The sequence below is a fragment of the Diabrotica virgifera genome, chromosome 7, assembly GCF_917563875.1.
Source record: "Diabrotica virgifera virgifera chromosome 7, PGI_DIABVI_V3a".
Taxonomy (NCBI): Eukaryota; Metazoa; Arthropoda; class Insecta; order Coleoptera; family Chrysomelidae; genus Diabrotica; species Diabrotica virgifera.
In genome coordinates this window covers 88571124-88587651 of record NC_065449.1, presented here as the reverse complement: position 1 = coordinate 88587651, position 16528 = coordinate 88571124, and the positions used below count along the sequence as shown (strand labels likewise).

General features: G+C 31.7%; 1 protein-coding gene across 4 annotated transcripts in view; it reads right to left on the bottom strand.

Annotated features, from left to right (window-relative positions):
- Positions 1 to 16528, bottom strand: part of LOC114334871 (retinol-binding protein pinta) — a 103607-nt gene that overhangs the window by 74383 nt on the left and 12696 nt on the right. Inside the window, exon 1 of one of the 4 annotated variants that reach the window (XM_028284987.2) lies at positions 1666 to 1794. The exons of 2 other annotated variants lie outside the window; for them this stretch is intronic. The gene's annotated coding sequence lies outside the window, so the exon portion shown is untranslated. Of the gene's footprint in view, positions 1 to 1646; positions 1795 to 16528 lie in introns of those variants that run through there. One more of the 4 variants, XM_050655521.1, reaches the window with a different exon arrangement.

The following is a 16528-nucleotide window of genomic DNA, read 5'->3' as shown; positions in this document are numbered from 1 at the left end:
TGGTGGCATTTTTCAATGTGTTTGTGTGTGTTTTATTCTTTTATTTTTTTAATTTTTGGTATTGTTTTAATAAAAATTTTTGGAAAGTAGTAGAGAAACTGTTTAAACTATATTGATTTCGTTGAAATCATATAATAGAAGTATAACTTCTTACGTGCGTACAAAGTACACACATTCTTTTTTTTATTAAAAAATCAAATTTGTCAAAATCGGAATTTTAACCTAAAAATAAAAAAAGAAATGAAAAGGTTTAACTCGCTACAACTCTGTTCCATTTTAATATTTTTTTTTCTGAAATTTTTACATTAAATCTCTTACCATTGTGAAGAATATGAAAATTGTTGTAGACTTTCAGTCTTCTTCTCATAAAAGTTATGAATTTTTAAAAATAAAAGGTGCAGATTCGTGAATTGTAAAGTTAAATCGCAAAAATTAAGTGAAAAAATTTAAAATTGATCTATTTGATCACGTCTATGTTAAACTATAGCGTCCAAACGAAGTGTTATGGGGAGTTTAAGATCTAGACGTGTTATAGAAAAAAAAAATGGTAAAACGTTTAATTTTAAGAAAAACGTTGTTTTTGTAAATTAATTTTTGTAAAAAAAGTTAATTTTTTAAATCTATGCAAAACCTTTGCCAAACTTTTTAAGCATAGTTAAATTTGATTTTTTAATAAAAAATTAAGTAATCGTGTGGGGAAAAAATAAATATGCCATTTTAATTGCCTATTTGTCAAATTTGTAAAATTCATATTAGAGTTTTCAAAAAGCGTATACAGGGTGAAATTTTTTCTAAGACCGAAGCGAACTAATTTTTAAATCGGGCCTGACTTTTTTCTAGTTTGAATAAATCATTTGATTGGATGCTAACATAAATTAAATATTTGTTCAAAAAAAATTAATTTTTGTAATTGAAGTTATTTTTTTTAAATCTATGGTTCACTTTATCAAACTTTTAATCCATAGTCAAATTTGATTTTTTTATAAAAAATTAAGTAATCGTGTGCGAAAAAAAATAAATATGCCATTTTAATTATCTATTTGTCTAATTTGTAAAATTCATATTAGAGTTTTCAAAAAGCATATACAGGGTGAAATTTTTTGTAAGACCCAAACGAACTAATTTTTTTAAAGCCGGACCTGAATTTTTCTAGTTTGAATAAATTTGTTGATTAGGTGGTAATAGTGTAACGATTGCCCAAAATAAGAGACACATCGATCTGACCGTTCAAAAATCATGACGAATACAAATTTCTGTCAAAATGCGAAACTCGCCCTGTATATTATTAAACAATGGGAGCACACACTTTTTAATCGTCATTTGTTATTCCCCATGGGGGCCTCTATACGAGGTAGGAGTATGTACAGTTCCTCGTGACTCACCCTGTATGAAAAAAATTAAATAATACAAACCTTAGAAAATGACAATGATAATAATAATAACCTTGTTTGTTACTCAATAATAATATACATTTCTTTAATTATGATAATATGAAAAAAATTAATTAATACAATAAATAACACAAGCCAATATCTCAGAAAATGATAATAATAATAAACTTTTTTTTACTCAATAAACTGTACCTACATTTCTTTAATTATTATAATATGAAAAAAAATTATTTAATACAATAAATAACACAATACCTTAGAAAATCATAATTACCTTCTTTGTTACTCAATAATACTGTAATTTTCTTTATGAGACTGTGTTACTCATGATGTGGTATTAAACGGAAATGTTGAACTACCAGCTTCCTTTTTTGATTAGTGACACGCATTTACTATAGACGCCAGACTCTTTAATAACGACATTTATTAGTCAGAAATAAATACTCCGGTCAACTTACACATCCGAGGTTACAAAAATTTCCATCAAGCTGAAAATTGGCAGGATTGTTCAAAATACCATTATAAATGAAATCTAAAAAGTCCTCATAAATCCGACCCGAGCTAAAAAAATTACGCGGGGTCAAATGTCACCAAATATAATTTTTAGCGATTTTCAGCGAAACGGTAAGTTTTATCATAAAATTAGTTTTAACAAAAAATGTAGATTAGATAATTATCTATAAAAAATGTTTTATTACTTTTTTTCCTAAGAGCTACCGTTTTTGAGATACAACGATTCAAAAAGTTGTAATCGTCATAATATGCGCACACGTTTTCACACCACCTTTGAGGTACTGTACTTAGCGCATTTTTTTAACGTGATTTCCCCAGTAGGCCTATTCCACGGATCTTTTATGATTCTGTTTAATTTGAAGCTATTGAATAATTGATATTGGCAAGGGTTAAAAATGATAAAAGTTATAAAAAGTGGTATAAATAAAAAAAAGAAATTAATCCAACTGGTTCATAATTTTCTAATACTTCTGCTTCCTCTTCTCCTTGTTCTTCTTCTGCTTCTTCTTCACCTTCTAGTTTTTCTTCATCTGCTGCTTCTTATTATTGTTCTTCTTCTTCTTGTTCATCCTGGGTGCAAGTAAATTGCCCCAATAATCACACATCCAATGGCTCCTCGATAGAATCAAATGAATCCTCAATTGTTGGTGATTCAACATTAGAGCGCGACCGATTTTGACAATTAGTGCATGCTACCGAACAAAACAGTTTAACTTTTTTGCAACCACATTTAGCGCTACATCCCTTTTTACAGTTGCAAAAAATTGTGTTCAGGAGTTTTTCTGGCGCAGGTGAGATTAAAGTTTAAATTGGTTCTAATGAACTGTCGACTAATTTCCATCCCCAGTCTTGGATCTAGCTGATAACCAAGCCACACTTGAACTTGGTAATATACCCGAAAAATATGTTGATGAGCAGCCGCTGAGGTTGGAGGAAGACAATATAACTGCACTTGTTTTTATTTCGAGTATTTTTAAAGACACATGCATATCGAAACTTATCTAAACACGTAGTTTTTTTAGGCGCTCCATACATAGAAAAAAGAAAGCTAATTCCGTTGAAAATAACTTCTTGTGAAGTTGAATTAGTTTTTTTTTTAACTTCAGCACATTCAAGTAAATCTTGTTTTTCAAACATTTTAAAAACTGTCGTTTTACCCCTCCTGAAAAATGCAGATGTATCATAGCAAGTTATTGCATGTAAAGATAGTATATGATTTTGACACTTTGCAAAAGCAGATAAACTTTCGATGAATATATTTCCGACTGGTGTTGAGCTTTTCCAGGTTTAAAAAAAAGATAGTTTTTTCGATTGGAGTTCGAGCAGTGAGTAATACGAGCAAGTCTACATCTTCACCTACAACAATAGTTGTATTTGTTAAACTAAATTGCTCTATGGCTGTTTCAATTATCATTACGTCAGCATCATTATTTATCGATATATTTTCAGCAGTAATTTTTTTTTCAACAGCATATTTTCAACATTTTGCCTAGAAAGTTGGGTTTCATTATTATGTTCAAACCCTTCTGAGAAAAGAATAGGTAGGGTGATTAGATTAGCCGACGTACCGACATAACGTGTTTATTCCGACAAAACCCATCTTTACAAATTGAGAACGTATAAGTAAAAAGAATTATTATAAGTTAATACTTTGTTATATCAATTTACTATCTTTGTAAAGATTTTTTTTGTTGGCACTGTAATATAATACAGCTTATACATTGCGGTAGACCGCAAGCTGTATATTAGAAACATCATATTTATAATATCTTATATTATTATGTATAATATAAGGTAAGTTGACCGATAGAATATTATACTTACTTGTATTACAGCTTCAGTGATGTATGTATACGTCGTGTACTATAATACATATTATTATTATTAGGACGATTAGAACTCTTTCAACTCTTTGAATCGTTGTATCTCAAAAACGGTGGCTCTTAGGAAAAAAGTATTAAGATATTTTTTAGAGATAATTATCTAATCTAAATTTTTTGTTAAAACTAATTTTATGATAAAACTTACCGTTTCGCTGAAAATCGTCAAAAACCATATTTGGTAACCTGTGACCCCGCGTAAATTTTTTAGCGCGGGTCGCATTTATGAGGACTTTTTAAATTTCATTTATGATGGTATTTTGAACAATCCTGCCAATTTTCAGCTTGATGGTAATTATTGTAACCTCACTCCTATTTTTGAGTCTAACTAGACCGGTCTAAAAATGGAAATTAATTTATACAACATCAAGCCTTGAAAAGATCGTAAAAAGACGTAAAGGAGTAATAAAATCTATTTTAAAATCTATGTTTTTCCGTAGCGGCGTAAATGATGATTTTGATTTTAATAAAACTAAAATTTAGTCTTTTCACTCACGGTAAAATATTGCAAAACCTTCAAATTTTAAAGAACGGCTTGGACTGACATGAAATTTGGCGAACACATAGCTAACATATCAAAGAAAAAAGTGATATTGTGGCGATGTGTACTTTTGACCTAGGGCGAGTTTCACCCCTACGCGGGCGTGAGAAATTATACGTTCAAGATAAGTCCGTAAATTGATAAACTGACTAATTCTAAGCAACTTTTGTTCTATAGCGGTTTTTTCACTAAGTCAATACTTTTAGAGTTATTTGCGAGTAAATAATGTATGTTGATTTTTCAACAAAAAAAAAACACGTTTAAGGCGGTTTTTCGAAAATAACTAAAAGTACTTTATCGAATCAAACATTCTTAGAAAAAATATCCTATAACTAATTGACAAAAATGGTATATATAAGAGGCCCTTAGACCCAGTAAAAGCAGACTTGTAGCTAATGAAAAGTAGGTTTTTTTCAACCTAACCGAATATTTCAATGTCAAAAAAATGAAGCACTTTTTGGGGAAAACTATTTTTCCCAAAACAACTTTTTTAAAGTGTTTAAAAAAAGCTTAATTTTTATATTTTTACAAAAAATTTTAGCATCAAAATTAAGAAAGTTACTCTTACAATAAAGTTGGTCCTTTTTTTCGTAAAAATCGTAAAAATTACCCTCTAATTAGCATCCCAAATAAAATTAATCGTTATTGCTTCACAAGTTACTTTGATGTAGTTAGAAGGGCTTAAACGAGTCACTAATCACTAGTCAAGTGCATACAAACTGTAAACGGCCATATCCTAAACAATTTTTGTCTTGCAGGAAAAAAATTTTAAATACCTATTCAGGAACACAAAATCTACATTTTTTTTACTCTTTGAGATTTTTGGTACCATTAATAAATTCTCGAAAAAGAGGAGAAAAAAGAATTTTTTTCGAAATTAAAATAAAATTATTTTTTTTACTTTAAAACCAATCTTATTTTAAATGAGCAATTTAAACCTACATATTTATATGACACTTTACATTCCCCCGTAATTAGGGGGTGATGTTCACAAATTTTTTACCAAAAAAATGGGACTAACAGTATGAAAATATATAACACTCTATAAATACTCATGAGAAGGAAAAAAGGAACTTTTTTCAAAATTAAAATAGAAATATTTTTTTACTTTAAAACCATTTTTTTAGCACTCCATTGGAGCACTTTAAACCTATGAAACTTACAAATCATATAAACAATAAATAACTAAAGTAACTTGTAAAGCGGTATCTATTGATTTCATTTGCTAATTAGGGGGTGATTCTCTGAAAAATGGGACTAACATTATCTTGAGCGTAATTTATGTACTTATTTTTGATGCTAGAAACTTGTTTAAAAAACAAAAATAAAGCTTCCTTACGAGTACACATTTAAGAGTATTCCCCGAAAAGCGCTGGGATTTTTTTATTTCACGTTGAAATATTCGATTTACGAATAAGAACCTAGTTTTCATTATGTACAACTCTGCTTTTACTATGTCTACAGACTTTATAATAAACAATTTTTTTCACTTTTTTATAAGCCACAGTTTTGTTAAAAATATTTTTTACTGGGTAAAACTTACCTTTTGAAATATTTGCGAAAACCGTCTAAAAACGTGATTTTTTGTTGAAAAACGACATATTCACTCGCAAATAACTCAAAAGTATTGACTTAGTGAAAAAATCCGTAGAAGAAAGTTGCTTATAATTAGTCAGTTTATTCAATCCCGGAACTAGATACTTTGATCGTATATTTTTCCACCCCTGAGAAGGGGTGAGAATCACCCAAGGACAAAAGCACACATCGGCACAATATCACTTCTTTTCTTTGACATGTTTTCTATGAGTAGGAATTTTATGGGATTCCAAGCGGTTCTTTAAAATACACAGCAAATACCGTGAGTAAATGCTAAAATGCTAGACAGATAATACCTCTTTAATCCACTAACATCAATATAGCAAATTGAATGTCTGCCAGAGAAAACAATACCAAAATTTTAGTACTTAGATGAACTAATTAATTGTTTAATTAACCATTAAGTACTACATATAGTTGATTTTTTAACCAAGAGGAGTAAACTAAAAAGACAGATTTACACCCAAGAAATTTACTAGAAAAGTCACCAAATTCATTTTCTTTTTTCGTTGATCATATCAGCTTTCGATGATAATCCATATTGTCGTAAAATGGTTTTTTTAAAGAAATTCAAAAAAATTTAAATTTATATCAAGGGACCATAAGATCATAATTTTTTTTATCACCCTGTATATGACCAAAATTGTATAAAATTTAATTTTTCTATTAAACAAGTGCTTCGGAAAATTGAAAACGATTAGTGATAATGATTCGACGAAATGGACGGGACAATAACAAAAAATTCGGTGATTAGAAAGTGGACAGAGCGTTGACGGGAACAATAAGGTTTTTAAGATCTTTCCGGGAAGGTTTTAATTTGGTAAATAAATTGTATTAGTTTTTAGATGTATGAGTAGAAAGTAGAAAAGAACTAATTATGATATTTCTTGAAATTTGACAAATTGGAAAAGTTATGTGGAAGAATATTTGGTTTCTTAAGAAATAAATGGTTTGAGAGAGGTTGTTGTTGATTGGAAGGAAAATATTGGGAGAGGGATAATGCTGGTTGGAGTCTGGATTTGAGAGAGAAATAAGGGACACTGTGTAATGAACATCGATAGAAAGCAGTCGAGTTTTTAAAAGTGTGTAATCAGTGTAGAGTGCTGTGATCAGCCTTTGCTAGCAGAATCAAGTTGAAACAAATTGTCGACCGGTTGAAGAGTTAATTTTCCTGGTCCGAGGGAGATTCCTTTGTTTTGTCTAGAACGAATAGCTGCTTATTATCCGTTTGTGCACAAGATATCGAGCAAGGAAAACTGAGTAATAGAATTCGAGCAAGTCCTGTGTATTTTTCTTGGAAGCAGTTTTGACGAGAGGGACTTTTTCGCAACATCCAGAGAGTACGTGTTGGAAGAATCAAGGACGGCGCAATCCAGAAAACGATGGAGTGAAGGAACAAAAGGTTAGTCAAATCATTTGTCGGAATGGAGAAAATTTATTTATATCAAAACCATATTTGTTTATTTGTTTATTGAACAATTTTTTTAACGCAGTTAGTCATTTCAAATTTGAGAAATTAATTCAAAAGAAGAAAAGTAAAATTCATTCAATTTAGTATGAGTAAATAAGAAATTAATTTAATAAATATTTTTGTCAAAACAAAGAGGTATCAGAGTTAGAGTATAATTTATTAAGTTAGAGATTGTTGCAACAAAGTTAAATTTTAGTATTTTTTTAATCATATGTACACGGCTTATTTGTTAAAAAAAATAGATTACATTTACATGATTTTGAGTGTTTTCAATTACCCTGTTTCTACCCTGGAAGAAGTAAGCAACTAGAAATACTAGAAGCCACAGATCACAAGTATTGTATCAAATACAAAATTAGCCCTGAGAATAAAATTGATTGGAAAATTTAATTTGAATTTAGTTGTGTTTTTACATAGGCAGTAAATAAAATAATTGAATAATCAATTAAATTAAGAACTTGCTAATCAATCTACATAAAGGCATAAAGTAGAGCATAACAAAATGGCGTCCCAACTGATGGTGCATTAGAGAGTATTCTGGTTGCAACTTTGAAAGGGAAGACAGAGGAAAAGCAGGTGATTGAAAATCTATATTGAGTGGTCCAAATTGATATATTTGAATTACGAAATATAAATTTCCTTTAGGTAAAATTTTAATAATTGATTTTATTTATTTGATATTTGCATTTGATGATTTTTTGAAATATTCGTATTACATTGGGTAAGAGAAAAATTTTCTTGTCTGCAACAGATAGGGTGTTTTAAAGTTTCCTATTTGGCGGGGATAGTATTCTTTGAAGTGAAATGCCAGAGACAAGAAACAAAAGCAAAGAAAACAAAAAACAAGGAGGACATTCAGAAAAAAAGAACATTTGGAACAAGAAGAACATTCAGATCAAGAAGACATTTTAGACACAACAATTATGGCAACAGGAAAAAAGGAATTGACAGAATTAGAACAATTATTACAATTGATGCAAATACAATCACAAAAAATGGATGAAACAAAAAGAGTAATAGAAGAAAACCAACAAGGAACATCAAAGAAAATGGAAGAGACACAGAAAAAATTACAAGAAAATCAGGAAAAATCAAAAGGAGTCGTGGAAGAAACACAACGAGTAATGGAGGAAAACAAAAAAGAAACATCAAGGCAAAAAGAAGAAAAGGCGACAGAAGAAGATGAAAGAAAATGAAACCTGGGATTCCTCAAAAGAAGAGATGAGCCCAGAAGAAGATAAAATGGGACTAACAAAAGAAAATGAAAACTGGGATTCCTCAAAAAAAGAGACCAGCTCAGAGAAAGAAGAAGCGAGATTAATAGACGAAAAGAATGCATTTGAAACAGTGGTATTTGAAGAAGAGGGATGTGATAACGAGAATACAGAATATACGATAAACATGTGTAAAGAAATTGAGGAAAAAGAAAAAGAAATTATCTGCGGGGAAGGAAAGGAAAAAGAGATGAGGTTGATTTTAAGAGACTATGAAAATTTAATAAATGAAGAAAATAGAGTGGCAAAAAAGTACGAACATTCAATCGAGGTGGAAAACTTGGAAAACTTTCGATCGAAAACATATCCGATTCCATATAAGTATCGACAACAGATGAAAGAAGAGATTAATAAGATGTTGGAAGATCAAATTTTCGAGAGATGTGACTCACCTTATATTAATCCAATCGTGATAGTAAAGAAAAGCAGCGGAGAATTGAGGTTATGCTTGGATGCCAGAAATATTAACCAACACACTGTATCACAATATGAATCACCTTTAAACATCGAGGCCATTTTTGAAAGAATTACGGGTTCACACATATTTTCTAAAATTGATTTAAAGCATAGTTTTTGGTTGATACCTTTAGCTGAAAAATGTAGAAATTACACAGCATTTTCCATCGATGGTATTGTATACCGATTTAAGGTAGTGCCTTTTGGATTGCAAGGTGCGTGTGCAGCATTGGTCAGAGCACTACACACCATCCTAAACCGCCATGAAGACTCCATAGTCCACTACATAGATGATTTATTGATTTTTTGACAAGATAAACAGAGCCATTTAAAACATATAAAAATAATTCTGGAGGAATTGGATACAGCCGGATTGAAATTGAACATAGAAAAATGTCAATTTTTCCCAGGAGCGTCATTTGAAATTTTGTTTGGGGGGGGGGGGCAAGCACTATATATATATATATATATATATATACAATACATTATATATGATGTTATGATGAATATTGATGTATTTTCTGTAAATTTCAGTCATTTTCAGGGCCAGGGGGGCAAATCCCCCTGGACGCCCAAATAACGCCCCTGATTTTTCCAAAAGGAAGTGATATATTTGGGTTTTAAGTTGGACGCAAAAGAAGTTAGTTTAGCCGAAGACAGAATCAAGCTCACTGACGAATACCCAAGACCAACAAATCTTAAAACATTGAGGGGTATTCTCGGTACGATCAATTATTTTAAAAAATTAATTCCCGATTTAAGTCAAAAGAAAATACCTTTAATAAAATTACTAAAGGAAGGGATAAAATGGAATTGGAAAGAGGAACAGGAGAAGGCTTTTCAAATTCTCAAAGATGAATTTTCAAAAGGAACGAAAATATATCATCCCATGTATAATCTACCATTCATACTTAGAACAGATGCGTACATCCAAAAGTTTGCAGGAGTATTATCTCAAGTACAAGACGAACAAGAAGTGCCAATATGTTTCATCTCTCGGGTGACAAAAAGACATGAACGAAAATATAGTGTGACAGAACTAGAGTTTGCCAGCGTATTATTCTGTGTGAACAAATTAAGATTTTATCTGCTAGGGGCGAAATTCACAATCGAGACGGATCATGCAGCGTTGGTCCACATCATGAAGAACCGATTGGTGAATAACCGAATACACAGAGGCATCTTGTTATTACAGGAATACGATTTTGAGTTCCGATATATCAAGGGGAAAGATAACATCATAGCCGACGCTCTAACACGAGATGAAGACACCGGGAAAAAAGCAATCACGTTACACGTGGGATTAAACATTTTAACCCAAGAAGAAGATGTGTTTTCTTTAAATGAAATACGAATGAATCAAGAAGAACTGGACGAGAGAGAAAAACGAAGAGCAGAGAGGGAAAACGACCTATTTTTCAAGAGAATTGACGGGAAGGAACTTTATTTGGTGACTCAAACATTGGCGGAGAAAATCATAAAAAAATACATGAGGACAACGGACATATCGGCAGCAGGAAAGTTTGGCTGGTTTTTCGAGAAAACTATATATGCCGACAGGACTACCGCATTGCTAAGGAGGTTACGCAAAAATGTGAGACGTGTCAAAGATACAAAAGTAGAAACTTCAATAATGAAAACATCACAAAAAATAATATATCCCATGGAAAATTGGAAATTGTAGCAATCGATATGTTAAGTGATCTGATCATGACGACCCAAAGGAATAAACATGTTTTGGTGATGGTGAATGTTTTTTCAAAATATGTAAAGTTATACAGTTGCCGCACCACAAAAGGAGAAGAAATAATGAGAAAGATTGACAATTTTATCGCTACAGTAGGAACACCAAGAAAAATTCTCCTGGACAATGCAACGTATTTCCGAAACGATCGTTTCAAAGGACAGCTGCGAGAAAAAGAAATTGAGACAAATTTTGTTAGCATCAGACACCCTCAGAGCAATCCTTCTGAACGTTTTATACAGGAAGTGACAAAATTTCTCCGTATTGCGACGAATGGACAACATCGACGATGGGATAGGAAAATAGCGGAAATCGAAAATTATCTAAACACCATCCCAAGTACAGTAACCAAAGAGACATCGGAATACATAATGAAAGGTGTCATGCCGAGAAGACCATGGGAAGATCCAGAGCCAAGAATATACCAACAGGTGGTGGAAACAGTACAGAGGAGGCTGCGACGAAGTAATAAGAAATATGTTCAAAGACAAAATCAAAATAGAAGAAGGAGACCAGTAACTTTCCAAAGGGGCGAAAAGGTGCTTGTAAGGGCCTTAAGAGTGTCAAATCTCACTAGCGATATTTGTGCGAAGTTCATGCCTGTTTTCGAGGGTCCTTACATAGTAGATAACGAAAATGGGGTAAATAGCTATGTTTTGAAACATACTGATTCGGAAAAGATCAGAGGAATTTATAATATTCACGATGTGTACAAATATCATGAGTAAAGGAAGGAATGGCACATAGTAAATAGTTAAGGTAGGAAGTAGGACATAAATTAGGATAATGAAATAGGTATACCGTAAAATTGTTTTGCCTCGAGAAAATCGGTTGCAGATGCAAAGAATTTTATCGAATTCAAAAGGCGGGGATTTGTTGTAGAAATGTTTTTCTAAAGAAATTCAAAAAAATTTAAATTTATATCAATGGACCATAAGATCATAATTTTTTTTATCGCCCTGTATATGACTAAAATTGTATAGAATTTAATTTTGCTATTGAACAAGTGTTTCGGAAAAATGAAAACGATTAGTGATAATGATTCGGACGGGACATTAACAAAAAATTCGGTGATTAGAAAGTGGACAGAGCGTTGACGGGAACAATAAGGTTTTTAAGATCTTTCCGGGAAGGTTTTAATTTGGTGAATAAATTGTATTAGTTTTTAGATGTAAAAGTAGAAAGTAGAAAAGAACTAATTATGATATTTCTTGAAATTTGACAAATTGGAAAAGTTATGTGGAAGAATATTTGGTTTCTTAAGAAATAAATGGTTTGAGAGGTTGTTGTTGATTGGACGGAAAATATCGGGAGAAGGGATAATGAATGTTAGAGTCTGGATTTGAGAGAGAAATAAGGGACACTGTGTAATGAACATTGATAGAAGGCAGTCGAGTTTTAAGTGTGTAATCAGTGTAGAGTGGTGTGATCAGCCTTTGCGAGCAGAATCAAGTTGAAACCAAATTGTCGACCGGTAGAAGAGTTAATTTTTCTGGTCCGAGGGAGATTCATTTGTTTTGTCTAGAACGAGTAGCTGACTATTATCCGTTTGTGCATAAGATATCGAGCACGGAAAACTGAGTAATAGAATTCGAGCAAGTCCTGTGTGTTTTTATTGGAAGCAGTGTTGACGAGAGGGACTTTTTCGCAACATCCAGAGAGTACGTGTTGGGAGAATCAAGGACGGCGCAATCCAGAAAACGAAGGAGTGAAGAAACAAAAGGTTAGTCAAATCATTTGTCGGAATGGAGAAAATTTATTTATATCAAAACCATATTTGTTTATTTGTTTATTGAACAATTTTTTTAACGCAGTTAGTCATTTCAAATTTGAGAAATCAATTCAAAAGAAGAAAAGTAAAATTCATTCAATTTAGTATGAGTAAATAAGAAATTAATTTGATAAATATTTTTATCAAAACAAGGAAATATCAGAGTTAGAGTTTAATTTATTAAGTTAGAGATTGTTGCAACGAAGTTAAATTTTAGTATTTTTTGAATCATATGTAGACGGCTTATTTGATAAGAACAATAGATTACATTTATATGATTTTGAGTGTTTTCAATTTCCGTGTTTCTACCCTGGAAGAAGTAAGCAACTAGAAATACTAGAAGCCACAGATCACAAGTATTGTATCAAATACAAAATAAGCCCTGAGAATAAAATTTAATTTTAGTATGATAACATTGATCCAAATAATGGCATAACCCAGACATCCAAAGTGAAAGTTATCCTCCAACACCAGATTGTTCCATATGGTCCACATAATGTTCAGAAAAAAGTCACACCATTTTGAGCGTCGGGTTTGGGGGGGGAGAGGGGGGAGAAATCGGTAAATTCGTAGTTTTTAGGTTTTTCGTCAATATTTCTAAAACTATGCGGTTTAGCATGAACAACCTTCTATACAAAAATGTCCTACATTAAATTTGAAATAAAAAAGTCCCTATGCATAATCCTTCTAAAATAAACGGTTCCAAAGTTAAGGAGGTAGTATAATATAATTGCTCCAAAAAAGGCCTAACCCAGACATCCAAAGTAAAAGTTTTCCTCCAACACCAAATGGTTCTATATGGTCCACATATTGTTTAGTAAAAAGTTACACCATTTTGAGCGTCCGTTTTGGGGGGCGATGGGGGGAGAAGTCGGTAAATTAGTTGTTTTTTTAAGTTTTTCGTCAATATTTCTAAAACTATGCTTAAGCGTAAACAATGTTCTATACAAAAATGTTCTACATAACATTTAAAACAAAAAAGGTCCTATACATAATTGTTATAAAATCAACGGTTCCAGTGTTACGGAGGGTGAAAAGTGGAGGATTTCGATACTTTTTATATTATTTGGGAAATTGATGATGATTTTGGGTGGTGAGGTTGACGTCTCCCCAAGGGCTTATCACTAACATACTATCGGCTACTGAAATATTAAATTTTATTTACAAAACCCAATCCTGTTAAAAAAAATTTCTATGAATTGCCCAAAGAATATAAAAAGTATCGAAAACCTCCACATTTCACCCTCCGTAACTCTGGAACCGTTGATTTTATAACAATTATGTAAAGGATCTTTTTTGTTTTAAATTCTATGTAGAACATTTTTGTATAGAACATTGTTTACGCTAAAGTATAATTTTAGAAATATTAACGAAAAACTTAAAAAAACTAATAATTTACCGACTTTTCCCCCATCTCCCCCCCAAACCGGACGCTCAAAATGGTGTAACGTTTTACTGAACAATATGTGGACCATATAGAAGAATTTGGTGTTGAAGGAAAATTTTACTTTGGATGTCTGGGTTAGGCCATTTTTTGGACCAATAACACTATTCCACCTCCGTAACTTTGCAACCGTTCATTTTAGAAGGATTATGCATAGGGCCCTTTTTATTTCAAATTTAATGTAGAACATTTTTGTATAGAAGGTTGTTCATGCTAAACCGTATAGTTTGGAAATATTGACGAAAAAACTAAAAAACTACGAATTTACCGATTTCTCCCCCCTTTCCCCCCCAAACCATTTGGTGTTTGTGGATAACTTTCACTTTGGATGTCTGGGTTTGGGTGTAGTTATACCATACTATTTGAATTTAGTTGTGTTTTTACATAGGCAGTAAATAAAATAATTGAATTATCAATTAAATTAAGAATTTGCTAATCAATCTAAATAAAGGCATAAAGTAGATCATAACAATATATATTATATTATACTAACACATCGCTAAAGAATTCTAAAAACAACTGTTTTTATATAAAAGTAGACTAAAAATCTAAAAATTAAGGGAATAATGCAGAAAACACAAAAAATCGCCGATATACTTATAATTAACCTGTAAAATGACAGAGGTGCCAAAATTTGATAAATGTCATTAGTGTCAAAATTTAATAACAATGGAGTAAACTTGCCTGCGGTTAGACCAATTAGAAACAAACATTACGGCGCGGTAAATTTGAATCAATCCTCTTGGTTAAAAAAACAAACAATAACATCTTAAAGCAATTACGTAAACACTAACTAACCGCCTGACAGATGGGTTTAACATTTTAGTGGTAATTTTTGTTTTTGTTAAACATTTTAATGCAAAAACATATCTCGATGACTTACTGAAAGTACTGATTATCTAAAAAAGACAGTAGTTAATCTAGTTTTTCTGTATATATTAAAATAAAAAACATTATAACAAGAACGGAAGGATTGTTTGTGTACCATTTTACTTCTGGAAAAAAGTGTGATAAAAATTAAACAAATTAAAGAATCTTAATAAAAATTTACAATCGAATTAAACAAAGGGTAAGAAGAATGAAATTAAAAAGGTTTTTAAAAAATGTTTAAAACAAAAAAAAACTGACAGGTACTATAATAATTAGTACAGTGTAGCAATGGTAGTCAGTGGCAACATTTTCATCACAAATTGATTCCACTTCGCTTATGTCGTCTTCTACCTAATCAAACCATTTCAAGTGTTTCCTTAGGAACTTTATCCCAAAATAAGAGAATCTACGGTTTCGTTTTGATTAAAATCTGTCTTCCTCCATTCCCCGATAGTACTATTTCTAGGTCTACCTGTTGTCAAGGAGGCTCTAAGGAAGACAGATTTTTACAATTCCGACCGTAGATTGCCACATACATCATTCATTCATTGATTTATCAAGCATTACAATCCCTAGGGATTATAGCTATACCCCATTCCACGAATATACGACCCTCTTGGATTATCGCGACAACGAATATTTTACTGTGCAAAATATGAAGAAGGAAAGTAAATTGCAAATTATATTGTTGTTTATTGGAGTAATTATTAGAGCAAAATACTTTCGTACTTCTTATGTTGCACACTAAAATATTCGTTGTCGCGATAATCCAAAACAACCGTATATTCGTGGAATACACCATAACGCCATGGCGTTCAAAATCCTATTATTGGCTAACGTGGATTACTCCTCTGTCCTGTGTCATATATAGCTTACTCTGTGTCTTTGCTGCTGTCGTGACTCTTTTCCATTTTTTCCTTGCACTGAACTTTCCAGTCTTTCACATTCATTGCCCTTACGTCTTCTTCTACATCATTCAGCCATCTTCTTCTAGGTCTTCCTCTACACCTGGGCGATAGTGGTGTCCAGTTAGTTATCCTTCTCAACATATCTGAATAATTGTAAGCGAAGAGATTTTATGTATCTGACTATAATTTCTCTCTTTAATTCTTCTTCAATTTCGGCATTTGTTTTCATTCTTATTTCTCCCTCCCTTGTTACACTGTGGTCCAGTATTGTTTTGATTATTTTTCTTTCAAATTTGAGAAGGCTATTTTCCAGTGGCGACGCGTGACTTTTTCTAAAGTGTTACCAAAACCAGATGCAAAAAATCTTATTTAAAAAAATGAAGATATGGCTAAATGTATATACATATAGCTTCAATAATATCATTTTGTATATCACTTAAAACTCTCGAAAAAACAGTTGATGTTTCTAGATGTTGGCAAAATTTTTGATCTTTTTTGGCAATTAATGTTAACAATTCCCTGTAATTGCCTCGAATGTCAGAGCCGCCGCCCTCAAAATTACCACGAAACGCTAATTCTTGTTCGGCCAAAAAACATACGGTACATATCTATTATAAGTGAGCTAAGGATATACGAGCACCTATCTATTTTTTTAACAAGCTCATTATG